A 17,808-nucleotide genomic window follows, 5' to 3' on the forward strand; every position below is an offset into this window, starting at 1 on the left:
CGACCACTCACCATTTCTGAGACAGTTTCGAAACAGGAAAAGTAGAATAATCTACCGTCCCGTCTCAGAAAGGAACAGAACACAAAGGTCTGGTTTTTCAAGATATCATCAAAACAGAATAAAATAAATGATAATCGGTATGAGATAGGTCCCATACGCCCGTACCAAATGATATAAATGACGTCACTACTTATAGGCAAAGTGTCAGAATAACTTAATGTTATTTAGTTTCATCCTCAAATGGAACCGAGGGGAAGATCGGAGTATTCGGGATAATCTCTCGTGTGTATTGTTATTGAATTAGAATGATATGAATAGTACAATATGGAACCGAGCTAGTCCGGGCAATTACAGATTCAGATAAATAGTATGCGATACCATCACGAGACAGCGAGCTAGCCATCGAGAGATGATAGCCACACAAACTATTTTAAATATAAACCAATTCTATTCATGAAGGTATATAAAGCTGCCTATTTATAGTTAGGAATTGATGCAGTTACCATCACTTTGAAATTTATATTTTGACTAGCGAATCGTCTGGAGATGAGCTATAGCGGGTACTTAAGTGTGCGGGATAGCTGTAGTAATATATGTCCTGAATCATTACCAAATGTTGCTACTGTGACTGATACTTGATCCCTGTAGATCTGGGGGTTCGTCTAGTCTTTTATCTGCTACTAGACTATATTATATTTTATTTTAGTGTTAGTTTTCGTGAACGGCTAAACGAGTCAAATCAAACAAACCCTTTACATTTGGGTATTAAACCGGTGTTGGGCGTTGTAAGAAAGACACACTCATTAATAGCACCTTTAAAGATGAATAAAGGTATATTGCAGATTAAGTAGCATAACAGATAAGGTTAATGACGAGGCATGACATAAAACACATACAGCTGTTTGCTTCTTTCTTGATGTGCAAAAGTGTGCTAATCCGGAATGGACATCGTGAATTCTAAATGAAATCAAAATAACAAAAGTTCGCATCGCAAGATAAATGCAGCACATGGACATGATATCATTAACCCCGCCATGTTGCATAACATTGAAAATGATCCGATTCGCCAATTTAACATTAATAATACAATAGAACGAATAACCTACCATTCTTCGCCCCTTGATATTGTTGTGTTTCTTCTTATCATTTTGCTTGTGTGTTTACTTTTTCCATATATATAATGAAGGGAGACCGACGTCATCATGATAAATGGGATATTATGAGTTTTTGTGTAAAGTTTCCCGTACAAATTTACGCCAGTTTGAATATATCCTTCGATCATTTTTAAATTTCCGTTAATATTTTAAAACCTGCTTTTCGAAATGTCTTCTATAATTATTTCATTTAATCATGATCTAAATGTTTCTCCGAATTCGGTACAGATTTTTTTTACATAAAATAAACTCTTTAATTGCTGACTCTATTAAATTCATCTTATCAAACACTTAGCTTGTCAAACAATTTTGTGTCAAGGTTTAATTCAAAAGTTCAATTTTGGGTAAAGTATGCTTTCTAAATCTTCCTTAAGTCTAAAATATTTAATATGCAAGGAATTGATGAGATTGACTTTCACTTATGTTTAATTAAATGGCCTTAAACGACTTTAAGGTAAAATGAGTCAAATGTATTCAAATTCCATTCACTTAATAACCAGGATACCAATGGTGCCAGTAGCACGCTATGGTAAAAAAGATGTGAAGTTTGTGCAAAGTAATGAATGAAGATATAAAATGATATAAACATCCTTGTAATGTGGTAAGGTCTATGCACAGCATTGGTTTGTCACGTTCAGAGGACAGATTCCATAGCATCCCTCGATTGAGTGGACGCTCACCTCATGAAGGCCAACAACGAAATAATCTGCCTATTTATGTATATAGAGGCTTTCTGACTGCATGGGAATATTTTGCTGTAAATTTGTTCCAAAATATTTGATCGTATAGTTTAATCAACTAACTTCATTTTTTTCAAAATATATATTCAAGTACTTTAAATCTACGATTTGATAAGAGTAGCAGGCGATGTACATATTGTACATGATGTAGGCATTCATTGTAGTCGCGTCACCATCCTCTCAGTGTGTACTGGACACTCCGTCTTGTCATTCGGTCTTTGATAACTAACTGACGCTGTTAACAAGCATTGCTAACTGGCAATCATTCCTCGTAAAAACTTCGTTACGATACAATCACTATCTCCTGTATGTTTGTAACACGTGGTAACCTCCATCAATACACTACGATACAAATCAATAACGTACACGGGACACGCCTCCTTCGACTCTGCTGGGTTATCAGGGATTCACATCTATAGATTAAATCATATTTCACTCATATGCGTTATGTCAACAGAAAATTGAGACTGTCTTGCAGCAAGTAAAGTTATTTGATGGCCAGCCTTAGGATGAATAAAATTATGTTTGGTATGCATATTTGTGGGTTGTATGTTCTCATAATACGCAAAATAACGCCATAATTTGTTAAAGAGAAAAACTGTGATAGAGATAGATTTTATAATAATATACATTTCTAATTTCTACAACTTAACAATTAAAAATTAAGTTGGAGTAAACATTAGTAATAAGTTAAAATAATTTGTTTGTTTTCAGGGGTTTAACATCCTCGCAACAGCCAGGGTCATATGATGACGGGGGTTAAGGAGACACCTAGAGTAAGGAAACAAAGAACAGAAGAACAGATTAGTAAGAAAGGAAAGAAAACATTTAAGATCTCAAATGTGGCAATGGGGCAGAAGGTCAACCTTAGTATTTTGATAAGGGATAAAATCCACGATTCTTCGGGGGTAGGGGCACTTTTAGTCGCCTTCTAAAACCACCATGCTGTGGGATACAGCGGTCCTCATTGTTGAGCTCTACAATATCCTCTGGTCAGGAGACAAAAGGTAAACTATCCCAGACCGTGCAAGGGACCACAACTAGTCGTCTTAAATTTAGTGAGAAACATCAGGCATAGTCGTTTTTTTCTTTTCCGCTGATGCACGTAATTATATTTCATTTTAAATGAGTTGAACGTATCTTAATGCGAAGAACAGCAAAATGTAAATCACTGTAACCTGCATATTTCAGCGGCAATATCATTTCAACACTTTTCGCACTAAAATAATTGCTTTATATTATGATTGCGTTAATTGCAAGTTGTATATACTATGTATTTCTATAATTCTAGTTCGCTTATTCATCACTGAACTAACTTATCAAGAATTGGCAATGTCCTGAAATGTGAGCGCGCCAACTTCCGTACGTTTACAGTATATGATTGTTGACAGAGTGTAGGATGGAGCCTGGTGTCTCTATTGCGAAATACGAGAAGGCGACTTGATTTGGAAGCTTCATATGTTCTTCATGTTCTTCATGTGAGATTTTTCGATGTCAGTCAAATACAGCGACCGAGAGATGTGATCACTCTGGGTCAATTTTTCTGATGTCGGAGTTAGCTAGCTTTACTTTATAGTGTTGAACATCCAGAAGGAAGCAACATGTGCCCTTTTAATTTCTTTGGTTTATCACAGTCTACCGACAGAGTACACAACGTCCTCATATGGTGAACTTCTAACTATCGGCCAAAAGTAATTATAATATATAATTATTACGCCTATATACCAACAAATGCGTTTAATTATCAACACACCTATGTCAAGCTACCAGACATTGGATAAAATGGCCAAAAGAATTTTTTATTTACGCTTCTCAGCCAAGAATCCTCACAAAATACCCTCTGTTATTGCAAATGATTGAAAGAAAAGCTTTGAAACGAATACATTATTGAAATGAACTCTGACAAGGAAGACCATGTAGAACTCGGCATTGTTGAACAAAACTGGTTTACGTTCAAGAAAGAAAAGATAAGTGACTGGTAAAAGTTAACCCTACAAACGCTGAAGTCTATCTACCATTCCTTTGACAAAAACAGATATCTTCAAAACCATAATGGAGTAATTAATGGTAAAATAAATTTCTCATTGCATCGATAGGCTGATTTGCGTCAACCTTTCGAAATTCAGGGTAAAATTCAAGTCCTTTTAAATGTTTATAGAGTACGAATCTTTTGTACTATCCACAAAAGAGGGTTTCTTTAGAACTTGTACATGTAGCTATCTAATGGTCTAGACATTACCCGTGTTTCTAGAATCAGCTGTTGTGATGAGGACAACTGAAATATCAAATTTTCTCTGTAATGTTTAAGGAAACTCTTTTGTGCGTTGTCGGTAAATTAATTCAGAATAATGACACTGGAATATATCAATTAACAACGTCGTCCTGAAAATCCTACATTGGATTTTTTTTCTGTTTGTTTGTTTGTTTAGTTGTTATTTTATCATCTTTCCAATGGAAATGAGACATATTGTTGTATGATTCTTCATCGTTGTCATTATTATAATACAATCTTGTCGGGTATATAACGTTTGAACATACGAGCATCATTGATTGCCGATAGAGGAGAGGGGGTATATGTGTTGTATTAACAAACCTATCATATTGTCCTCGTATAAGTGTCTAAGGTCATTAGTGGTCGACATACAAACTTATATTTAGCTGAAATGTAAATATTTTCACCTATAGTGTAGTCTAAAGATTTTGACTAGATATGTTTACCTTTGAATGTATATCTTTCGAATCAGCTTCAAATATATATGTTGCCATGCTGTGTTGAAAAATGTAACCAATGTCTTTCCGTGTTACTAAGAAGAGAGTTGTAAACAACTCCGAAAAGTTGAAACATGGTACGGTTACCCATTAAACCGCTTCTGTTGGGAATATATTGATATTACCATTGAATAATATGCGTCGCTATCAAAACATGTATGCTTCTTAGCGTATTAATTTTCTAGTTGTATGTTTATTGTGGATTCTAAATGCATTTATTTATGGATGGAGTTTCGATATAGGTCATTTTTATCAATTAAGGCTGATCTATAAATCGTATTTCTGTGGTAGAAAACACCGATCTTACACCATCGCCTTCTTCAGTATTAGGTGATTACATTAGCAGCTTTGGCGTTTCCTCCATTAACGAACGATTTCCTCAAACTATAGTACTACATGCCAGACTTGGCGTGCGTCCTTTGGGAGTAAACTGTAATTGGATTTAAGGCGCCATTTGCTATCAATTTTCAAAGCAAAACCACATTGAACTGAATGGGGGTGTTTTATTAACTAATGGTTAATGTTGAATTTTTTAAAATTCCAATGTCAATGGAATATCTTGTGCACAATTGAACAGTGCGGATTTGAAGATGAAGATTATGATGATGATGATGACGAAGACGGTAATGATGATGATGACGACGACGATGACAATGACGATGACCATGATGACGATGATGATGATGATGATGATGATATTTAAGATATATTACCACTGATCAAAAGTTATTATTTTACCATCTAGATATTTAACATATGATTTGCAGCTCCTGATATTAACAATTTATGTTATATTGACGCTTTCATTAAGGATGCTTGACTCTTCGTCATTCACACCCTCTCTGACATCCTTTACAGACAGCGGCAGACAATCTAATTTGACAGTGAAAATTATGTGGTAGACGATGTCAACAACCTGGCCCAATGTCGGGTTAGTATTGATAAACGAAATTCTAGGAAATCTTAAAGATAACTTTGGCAATTATGGCATGTATATATTATACTGGAAACACGAAAACATTTATTAGTGTATGGGGACAGATATTGATACCGTTTTACGGCCTATTACACTGTAACACAATAACGCCGTTCTTTCTTGCTAAGACGTTGCCCACTAATGAAGGGCCATTTCACACCTGCACTGGGTAACATGTCACCCTAGCCGGTCCCGTTAGACAGACGGCAGACAAACCAGTCTATACAGCAAACGTTGAACGTTTCCTAGACTTTTAGGTTTGTCTCCGTCATGATACATAACCTATTGCCTTCCTAACAGGGCTTGCGCTAAAATGAATGCAAACTTAACGTAGAATCAAACAATTGATACAAAAAATAAGAGCTAAATTCCATGCCCTTCTGAAGAATCAGGAAGGAGGTAGCAGATTCTGACACCCTGCCTGCTTGGCAAACGGTCACAGGTGCTCTGTGTACCGATCTCGCGCGTACATGACTTGTGCTTTGGATGATTACACGAAACATTTAGATCATTATAATCTATCAGACTGAATAGTAATGTATACGTTATTCATTATCACTTAAGGATGGGCATGAGCGCATGAGCGCACTCCAACGGTTTGGTTTTGTGTTTTGATTGTTCTATTAGAAACCGTCGTTACGGGAATAACAAACTGACCAGTGTAAGAGAGTTATTAGTGACATTATTATTCTGTCTAAATTAACATTTTTATCTCCATTGACCGACACAATCTTAAATGTGGTAATTAATGTAAGGGTATTGGTAACATATCAGATATAGGTGAATGTATCTTCCATTTAAGTCCGTTTCACTTTGAATTGTTTTATCATTAAAAAGTAGCAAGCTTTTCACAAACTAAAATTCAAATTAAAGAAACAAAGCATTCTGTTAGATATAAATTTTATAAAACATTCATTGCAGAGAAGAGAAACATGTGATGGTTTTTATTATAACTTAAATATTGGTTTTAACGTTTTTTATTAAATGCTTAGTAGAGCCTACTACGGGAACAAAAAAAACTGCTATAGAATGTAATACTTAGTACTTGTAAAATTGAAAGATTGAGAATCACTGTGTTGTCTATGAATTCATGTACGTTTAGTAGCCTCGTTTCTGCGTTTCTGTTTCCTTTGGTATATATTACCATTCTATGAGTAGGGGTTAGGACCGGTTGAACCGTTGATCGAATATTGTGACCTTGGGATATTTCAGTGTGATGTCACAAAAAAGGGGCACCATGAGTGACTGATCATCTATTGCTGCTGTCTTGATATAACCTTAGCTGTTTCAAAGACGTAAAAAGTTAAAACCCAATAAAGAATGAGCAGTAAACAAGCAAACTGCAAGAAGACAACAAATAAACATTTAGCAAAATTAGGACTGTCTATAATCCAAAGATGTAATAACTATCTTTTTTTTTCCAAACATAACGATGTTGTGTGACCGTATACGGCTGTGACGAGGACGTTGACCAATTTGAATATTTTGTTGCTTTACATGCATAGAATGACAAGAGCATCAGCGTGATACGTTATCATACCACAGAGAGAGATCCCATCAAAGTATCAAATGTTTAATAGAATAATAAATGTATTGTTAAAGTATCCAGTCTCGAAGCACATATTCCGTATCGAAGATCCAGCGGATATCCGCCTTTCCAGCTGCGCGAACTTCCGCGTTCCAATCGGTGCGAATATCCGGGTTCCAATATTTGGGATATCCGTTTCCAAATTATGAGTAGACTTCCGCGTTCCAAACTCAGTTTCTTGTTTCTTGATAACGGTATGATTTACTTACAGAAACAATATATATATTGCACAAGATAAAACGCAGAATTAGTAACATCTACTAGGGGCCCCCCTTATAAAAAACCAATGCGCACGTGCACACCATTGTGTTAAGTCCCGATATAATCTGGTTAACATTCTACAATATAACGTATTTATTTCAAACACTCTGAGTCCTATAGCTGGACGTTGAAATTTAATTCAAATTTCCAGTTTTCAATTAGATTTTGTCATTAAATCAAAATTCAATAAAACAGTGACATCATTGACGGTCCGATCGCATTACATGTTGATTGTGTATGATATTAAAGTTGTGAATAGAAAATCATGAAAAAAAAGATCGCCTACAAAATAAAAGAGAGATCCGTCTCACCATTGTGAGCGAAACATCTGCAGTTATATGCGAAATCAATCATGTCGCTTTTACGTACTCGTTAAGGGTTGATAATTAGTCATTTACGCTGTATTTCACTAGTGAAATATATCATTGTCAATTACACAAGTGAAACAAATATAACAGTTATTTTAGACGGTGGTAAATACTGTGTACTTATATTTTTACCAGCCAATTTCCTGAAATACCCCCCAAAAAAGACATTTTGATGATAATACATTGATACAAACATGATTGTTGATCATGATCAAGACAAACATCTTAATACATTTTTTTCCAACATAAATGTCTTGTGTGTGTTTCAATTGGTGTTCAGCTGTCTTGTGGTATACCAGATGCTATTTCGTTATATTTCACACTTGAACTGTTTTGACGGGGTATCATGTGTTAGGATTGAACATTCATATGTCAACATTCATATGTTATTTTAAAACTTGCTAAAGGTGTATAACAGAATGCCTGGAACTCAGAAATATGTTAAAGAAGGGCTATTGAACACTCAGTCTATTCACTACTGATTAATTACATCTTAATAACATATATTACGAATTTGGACATATATTCAATTCTGTTCAATAATCGTTCGTTACCTGAATGCCAATATACTGTAGCTGTGTTTACTTCTATCACACACATATATCAGTTTAAAGTGGCACATCGCTTTCGTTACTAAGTGAACGGCCCATCGTAGGCGATTCCAATATGTTCCTATTGGTTCGCCTCGGCGGGGACGTGCCTTTCATTTGTGCGGAATACCAACCATGAATTGGCCTATCGTCCGGAGTCGATGACACCCCTCTACCCACGCGTGGCGGCGTTTGATATCAGACGAGTGATAGTAAGCGACGCACTTGGATCGACTTGTTGACGGAGTAGGTTTAGCTGGGGTGGGTGCTTCTCTTATCACTCCTTGTGTTCTCTCGTAAAACCACAAGAGTGTCATTGTGTAAACGTTGCCTTGTGTGTCCATAGCCTAGCTTTATAAGTCCAGAACTGCGACGAGTTCACCCATGTGAGCATCTGACATTCAGCGAGAGGTGACGACAATTTGAGTGGAAACAAGGTACGCTTAAGCTCGACGTATTCTCCGGGCAGTTTTGGAACCAATTATATCAAGGTAGGTTCTGTTTGATAGTTTAATGCAACTACATTTGAATCATATTTTTTGTCATTCATAACTGTTTCAAATCATGATTATTTTTTTTTTTTTAATAGTATTAGTACGTTACTGGCTTTTCCATGATTCATTATTAATTAGCACTCCATACGTTCAATGACTACTACAGAATTTGAACGTCAGGAGCTATATTTTAGGTAATATTGTGTTTAATATTATCATTTATTTCGGTATTAGATATTTCTAAAGTGAATCACCGAGGTATCGGATTGGCTGTTAAGGTATTATTATTTTGAAGTTCGGGTGCAGAGTTTTCATTCGATATGGAAACTAAAGGAAGGATATTTTTCATTGTGATGTCTTATAGCACGTCAACATTATTAGGACATACCTGGTAACAACCAAGATGTGATAACGATTATTTTATTAGGACATAGTTAGTTACCAAGACATTAGGACGGACTGAGTTACCACCAAGATGTGTTAACGATTGCTTTATTAGGACATAGTCAGTTACCACCAAGATGTTTTAACGGTTGTTTTATTAGGACATAGTTAGTTACCAAGACATTAGGACGGACTGAGTTACCACCAAGATGTGTTAACGATTGCTTTATTAGGACATAGTCAGTTACCACCAAGATGTTTTAACGGTTGTTTTATTAGGACATAGTTAGTTACCAAGACATTAGGACGGACTGAGTTACCACCAAGATGTTTTAACGGTTGTTTTATTAGGACATAGTCAGTTACCACCAAGATGTTTTAACGATTATTTTATTAGGACATAGTTAGTTACTAAGACATTAGGACGGACTGAGTTACCACCAAGATGTTTTAACGATTATTTTATTAGGACATAGTTAGTTACCAAGACATTAGGACGGACTGAGTTACCACCAAGATGTGTTAACGATTGCTTTATTAGGACATAGTCAGTTACCACCAAGATGTTTTAACGGTTGTTTTATTAGGACATAGTTAGTTACCAAGACATTAGGACGGACTGAGTTACCACCAAGATGTTTTAACGGTTGTTTTATTAGGACATAGTTAGTTACCAAGACATTAGGACGGACTGAGTTACCACCAAGATGTTTTAACGGTTGTTTTATTAGGACATAGTTAGTTACCAAGACATTAGGACGGACTGAGTTACCACCAAGATGTTTTAACGGTTGTTTTATTAGGACATAGTCAGTTACCACCAAGATGTTTTAACGGTTGTTTTATTAGGACATAGTTAGTTACCAAGACATTAGGACGGACTGAGTTACCACCAAGATGTTTTAACGGTTGTTTTATTAGGACATAGTCAGTTACCACCAAGATGTTTTAACGGTTGTTTTATTAGGACATAGTTAGTTACCAAGACATTAGGACGGACTGAGTTACCACCAAGATGTGTTAACGATTGCTTTATTAGGACATAGTCAGTTACCACCAAGATGTTTTAACGGTTGTTTTATTAGGACATAGTTAGTTACCAAGACATTAGGACGGACTGAGTTACCACCAAGGTGTTTTAACGGTTGTTTTATTAGGACATAGTTAGTTACCAAGACATTAGGACGGACTGAGTTACCACCAAGATGTGTTAACGATTGCTTTATTAGGACATAGTCAGTTACCACCAAGATGTTTTAACGGTTGTTTTATTAGGACATAGTTAGTTACCAAGACATTAGGACGGACTGAGTTACCACCAAGATGTTTTAACGGTTGTTTTATTAGGACATAGTCAGTTACCACCAAGATGTTTTAACGGTTGTTTTATTAGGACATAGTTAGTTACCAAGACATTAGGACGGACTGAGTTACCACCAAGATGTTTTAACGGTTGTTTTATTAGGACATAGTCAGTTACCACCAAGATGTTTTAACGGTTGTTTTATTAGGACATAGTTAGTTACCAAGACATTAGGACGGACTGAGTTACCACCAAGGTGTTTTAACGGTTGTTTTATTAGGACATAGTTAGTTACCAAGACATTAGGACGGACTGAGTTACCACCAAGATGTATTAACGGTTGTTTTTCAAGGACATACTGGGTAGCCTGAACAGACATTGTGACTACCAAGTTTTAACGTCCGTCTATTATATAGGTTATATATAACTTGTTCGGATGTAATGTGTTTCGAAGTATTTGCTAAAATTAGCGGCATATTAAAGGGGCATTCCTTCGTTTGAATAATGTTTTGGTCGTCAAAATTAAACTTACTGAAAAATATGTATTTTTTCTTAGTAGTACTAGTTATAATCTTTACATTAATTAGGCAGTTATACTCTTAAGATAAACCAAAGTTCTTCGAGTATTAAGTCCTGAATTTATTTTAATTCGACCCGAAGTATCACTGAATACCTCAAAGACGTACCGTATTTGTATACGATACGCCTATTACTTGTACATTTTGCTTTAATTTCATTACATGTAGTCACAGACACTTATATAATCATCGCTCAGACGTAGATTTCATCAAAAGAAAATGTGCATGTTTCTGATGTCCGAACAAAGGAATGCTCCTTACTGTTAATACTGTTAAATATTACCCTTACGAAAGCAACGAAATATTATAAAACATGTCTCAAAAATCGATTAAACGAAGGCAAAATATGAACAGAAATATCTATTGGCATGGGGACACATGTAAAGGTTAAAAAAAGAACGAATAATACCAGGTGTTCCGGAAGAGTAAGCTTCTTCTGCTTCACCGACAACTTCCGCTTTACAAATCTATGTACACTTCGGAATGAGTCACATTCTCAAGTGGTAACAGTGGAAACGTTAGTCAAATCAACAAACATCAAAGACATCTTACGTGACATCGCAGCAGGGGAAATAAAGTTATCATCACTGTTTGATATGATATCGAATTTGCCCGTTAGGTTACCATCTTTGTATTTAAAATGAAAGAAGGAAAATACACACTTGAAGTGAGACAGGTACAGAAATGTTTCAAGATGTGATTCATTTCAAATCGCAATACCAATTCCGATATGCATTTCTATAAATTTAAGCTACAAGGTCATATAACAAGCTGAAATCTAATTGTATAGAATGTTAAGGGATGGTTTACATTAAAGTTTTCACAATACTGAAAAAAGGCAGAAAATATGAAACAGATTTGTCAGATATAATCTCCGAAAACCTCTTACGGGACTAGCGATGTCATCTCTTTTAAAATTATTTGTAATGGTCTCGAGAGATGTATGAAGAACCTTAAGGCCAGACCTTGAATTCAGAAATGCTTCCTCATTAGTATATTCAGGAAGAGAGAGGAGTGCTTTTCAACAAAAAATACATTTCTATGACGATCGGCAATATCCTTTATTATATCCTTTCGGATCATTTAATTCAATTTAGTCATTGAATTCTAAAAGGAAATTTCCATGAAAAATCGCATGAGGTATCATTATAAGTATTGTATATTTTACAATGGTAATGTAGAACACAAATCAACCAGGCTCATATTAATTTAGATAGAATTTAGTTTCATTAATACATGGCTGAGAACAATTTAAATTATGCGATTGTGTTTATATTAATATTTAAAATGCATTGTCTCATGGTCATGATATGGATGTTAGAACACATTCCTCTTGGTATGTGACTCTATCTTACTGATCGTGACACAGAAGTGGCATACGATGTAACCCAGTCTATTGCAATACTTTGGACATTTGACTTCTACATTATACTTCATTACGAATTGTTTTAAATTTTCTCTAGTATATTTTTCAACAGTTAAAATAAATATATGGCTATGGGATATGTCCTCTTACCAAGGTAAACTCTTGTCTATATTATTGGTCTTAAACGCTGGAACGACCGGTAAGCCCGATGTTGGTAAGACATTAACGGGTCGGGTATCCTGCTAGCTTGTCCAGGTATAACATTGCCGTGCCGTGGTTTGTATAAAACGTTCTTCAGCAGCATCATCATCCGTTTACACTATTATTGTATTCGCCATTGTTTGAATGTAAACCCCCATACAAACAGAGTAAGGTAGGAAATTGGTACGGAGAAACACAATACTGGCACTAATGTTGTCCATAGTCAGTCACTTTTTCTGATTAATTTATTACCGACCATTGCAGTGAAAACAATAGCTCTAGCTTTCCGCTTAATGATTCCCGGACAAATCCCACATTCCATTGTATTCTGGTCGAGTATACATTCTCCTGTAACATGAAACATACATTGACAGAAATCAATGTCCACGGCCGCAGGTGTACAATAGTAATTTTATTACGTGTTGTCGGAAGTTCTATTTAAACTGATGAACACCAAATGATGTACAATTAATGTTAGGGTGTAGTGAGAATCTAACGGATGTATATATCTATTGCGATATATATCACGGACGAGGAGAGTCCCGCAAGCCCATGTTTCAGATGAGACACTGTTCATAAATATATGACTTTTTACATAATCAGAGACATCATCACTGCACTATATATCAGACATCTGGAGCAGGGGCCGTGTTCAATAGATTCTTTGTTTTCTTCTTCTTCTTCTTCTTCTTCTTCTTCTTCTTCTTCTTCTTTTGTCGCATGTATGACCTGTCCGTCTGTTGGTTAAAGAAAATACACTCAAGGTTAGCCATTTCATGTGTTAATATGCTGCCTGAGAATAACGCTTGGAACCTGTATGCATCATCATGTTTCATAACTACATGTTTCTTCCCCAATCCCTGACTTTAGAAACCCATCGTTTTCAGGTTCCGCAGAAAAGGGGCACTTGTCTTGTACCTGTTTATTTATTAATATGTTTTTTTATGATAATACGATTTTAGAAACCTTAAATCTTTGTATCTTCCCTTTTAATCTCCTTTGCAAGTTAATTCTTCGCCTTCAGTTAAACTGTCATCAATGTGGACAAGGCTATGAGTGCCGTCCCCTTGCATTGATATTCCAAAGACATTAAACTCGACATTGAACTTAATATTTACTGCTTACATACTCAACACTTGCAGGGAAACACAAAACGACAGCTGTCTCTTCCCATTGTCATATAGTACACCAGGAGATATTTACTTCGTGCTGGGTGTTGAACGTCCGACAAGTCTAGGCTCAGCTTGGCGTCCAGTTTCGAACGAGACTGCGTGATGGATTGGTTAGTTCCTCGGTCTTTGGATCAAGTAACGAAGTATCACGTGTCATGTATCCGTGTCAATAATGATAATCCAGTGCGATCGAACTATAAAATTATTCGAAGGTTGTCCCGTCGTCGGTGACTATATAGGGGCCGCGTTGGCCGAGTGGTTAAGGTGTCCCGATACTTTATCACTAGCCCTCCACCTCTGGGTTGCGAGTTCGAAACCTACGTGGGACAGTTGCCAGGTACTGACCGTAGGCCGGTGGTTTTTCTCCGGATACTCCGGCCTTCCTCCACCTCCAAAACCTGGCACGTCCTTAAATGACCCTGGCTGTTAATAGGACGTTAAACTAAATAAACCAAACCAAGTCGATGACTACACTGTTCCTCTGACCTTATATGTTTAAAGGACCTTAAATAACCAGTAAACCAAAATAGATGACTGCATTTTTTTCAATATATGTGTAACTTTTTGGATATTTAGATCAATAATTGGTCAGTCGTAACTTTAAAATACATGGTTACACGGATGCAACTTAAGTTAAATTAACGCTTACAGTTGTATGTTTTTTGATAAGTTGTTGTTCTCCTAGCGACATTCTAATATACTATGAAAAGAATGATATATGATTACTGAATACTTATACATATACCTGAACTACATATTGTGTTTGGTTTGGTACTCTCATGGGTCCTATCAACTCAATAAGGTCATATCAGGTTGAGAGTAAATGTCCATTAGGAAAGAATGTATCCCACAGGTACTGACAGTCTATACCTACCGACTAAATCCCAATTGTGCTTGTCATCGATCTCTGATGGACGCACACGGTGTAATTACTTGGAGAAATGACCACTCTCCTTTATTATTCTGAAATAAGCTTTAATCACACCGTCCATGCCGCGGGACGATGGAGTTAAGACGTTGTAGTAACAATCGCCTTTGACCAAGGAGGTATTTTAACCCTACCGTTTCTCTCTCTGCTACTTAATTAACTGGTGGTGTTTTATGTGAAGATATAAACATCCGCCGCATCCTGATAATGATAACGAGATGTCGCCTTAATTAATATGAGATGTGACATCCTACCATTATCGTAGTGATTGTGGTAATGATTGAAAATAATGTGCCAAGTTTATGCAGAATTATACAGAATCGAGCGTTTTTCCTTTCGGGTCTTCCTCGTCATGCACACCTTAACCTTCAGGCGAGAGCAGGTTTGTTTAATGTGAGCCTGCTACAGAGATTTCAAGGTTTTATCTTCTCTGTTAGGTTAATAGACAACAGACAAACCAAAACTGACCTGCAGCACCATTATTTTTTTTTCATACCTGTCTTCCTCTTCAGCTTCGGAAACGTATTTATTTCGTTGCAGTTATATTTTAGCGCGTGACTAAATTAAAACGGATTAGCGGCGCGATGAATTGACTCTGTGGCTTATACTTGCCATAGAAAAAAATCACAGAAACTACTATTAGCGCCATCATAATTTAGAGAAAATCGCTAAAATCTGTACCTTTACAGTAATATCTGTACCTTTACAGTAATATTTGTACCTTTACTGTAAAATCTGTACCTTTATAGCAATATCTGTACCTTTACAGTAATATCTGCACCTTTACTGTAAAATCCGTATCTTAGCAGTAATGTCTGTACCTTTACAGTAATATCTGTACCTTTACAGTAATATCTATACCTTTACAGTAATGTTTGTATCTTTACAGTAATATCTGTACCTTTACAGTAATATATGTATCTTTACAGTAATATCTGTACCTTTACAGTAATATCTGTACCTTTACAGTAACATCTATACCTTTACAGTAATATCTGTACCTTAACATATCTGTACCTTTACAGTAATATGTGTACCTTTACAGTAATATCTGTACCTTAACATATCTGTACCTTTACAGTAATATGTGTACCTTTACAGTAATATCTGCACCTTTACTGTAAAATCTGTACCTTTACAGTAAAGTCTGTACATTTACAATAATATCTGTACCTTTACAGTAATATATGTACTTTTACAGTAATATCTGTACCTTTACAGTAATATATGTACCTTTACTGTAAAATCTGTACCTTTATAGCAATATCTGTACCTTTACAGTAATATCTGCACCTTTACTGTAAAATCCGTATCTTAGCAGTAATGTCTGCACCTTTATAGTAATACCTGTACCTTTACAGTAATATCTGTACCTTACAGTAATATCTGTACCTTTACTGTAATATCTGTACCTGTACAGTAATATCTGTACCTTACAGTAATATCTGTACCTTTACAGTAATATCTGTACCTTTACAGTAATATCTGTACCTTTACAGTAAAGTCTGTACATTTACAATAATATCTGTATCTTATAGTAATATCTGTACCAGTAATATATGTACCTTTACAGTAATATCTATACCTTTACAGTAATATATGTACCTTTACAGTAATATCTGTACCTTTACAGTAATATCTGTATCTTATAGTAATGTCTGTACCTTTACAGTAATATCTGTACCTAACAGTAATATATGTACCTTTACAGTAATATCTGTACCTTTACAGTAATATCTGTACCTTTACAGTAATATCTGTATCTTATAGTAATGTCTGTACCTTTACAGTAATATCTGTACCTAACAGTAATATCTGTACCTTAACAGTAATATCTGTATCTTATAGTAATATCTGCACCTTTACTGTAAAATCCGTATCTTAGCAGTAATGTCTGCACCTTTATAGTAATACCTGTACCTTTACAGTAATATCTGTACCTTACAGTAATATCTATACCTTTACAGTAATATCTATACCTTTACAGTAATATCTGTATCTTATAGTAATATCTGTACCTTTACAGTAATATCTGTACCTTAACAGTAATATCTGTACCTTAACATATCTGTACCTTTACAGTAATATATGTACCTTTACAGTAATATCTGTACCTTTACAATAATATCTGTATCTTATAGTAATATCTGTACCAGTAATATCTGTACCTTTACAGTAATATCTGTACCTTTACAGTAATATCTGTACCTTTATAGTAATATCTTTACCTTTACAGTAATGTCTGTACCTTAACAGTAATATCTGTACCTTTACAGTAATATCTGTACCTTTACAGTAATATCTGTACCTTTACAGTAAAATCTGTACATTTACAGTAATATCTGTAACTTATAGTAATATCTGTACCTTTAAAGTAAAATCTGTACCTTATAGTAATATCTTTACCTATACAGTAATATCTGTACCTTATAGTAATATCTGTACCTTTACATTAATATCTGTACCTTTACTGTAATACCTGTCCCTTTACAGTAAAATATGTACCTTTACAGTAATATCTACGTAGAAGTACAAGTCATTGAAACCCATAGTTAAATTATAGTTACAAAGATATTGTAGATCATCTATTTAGGATGTCGCGTCCAAATTGAAGTATGCTGTTATTACACTCTGCTGTCGACTGAAAGTTTTAGGTGTGTAAAGCAATCAGACTCATCTGTGTTTAAAGTATACATTGATGGTGAAACCTATTACAGTCATATCGGTATGATAATTTGATTCATCGAATCAGTTTAATTAGTAATCAAACAGCACAGTAACACGAGACTATTTCAACACATCCCAGGATAAATTTTACGTGATATATCCTAACGTTGCAAATCCACACTTAACAAATAACACCATTGCAATTTCCATTTCCAACTAAATGTGGGAGAGCGTCGGCATATTCTAGTTTTTATATATAGATGAGTTTA

The 17,808-nt window shown here is 35.3% G+C and overlaps 1 protein-coding gene across 1 annotated transcript in view; it reads left to right on the forward strand.

Annotated features, from left to right (window-relative positions):
• Window positions 1-8,625: 8,625 nt before the first annotated feature.
• LOC117336100 overlaps window positions 8,626-17,808 on the forward strand; it is a 43,493-nt gene continuing 34,310 nt past the window's right edge. Inside the window, exon 1 of the mRNA XM_033896481.1 lies at window positions 8,626-8,937. The gene's annotated coding sequence lies outside the window, so the exon portion shown is untranslated. The remainder of the gene's footprint in view (window positions 8,938-17,808) is intronic.

The sequence above is a fragment of the Pecten maximus genome, chromosome 10, assembly GCF_902652985.1.
Source record: "Pecten maximus chromosome 10, xPecMax1.1, whole genome shotgun sequence".
NCBI classification, from domain to species: Eukaryota; Metazoa; Mollusca; class Bivalvia; order Pectinida; family Pectinidae; genus Pecten; species Pecten maximus.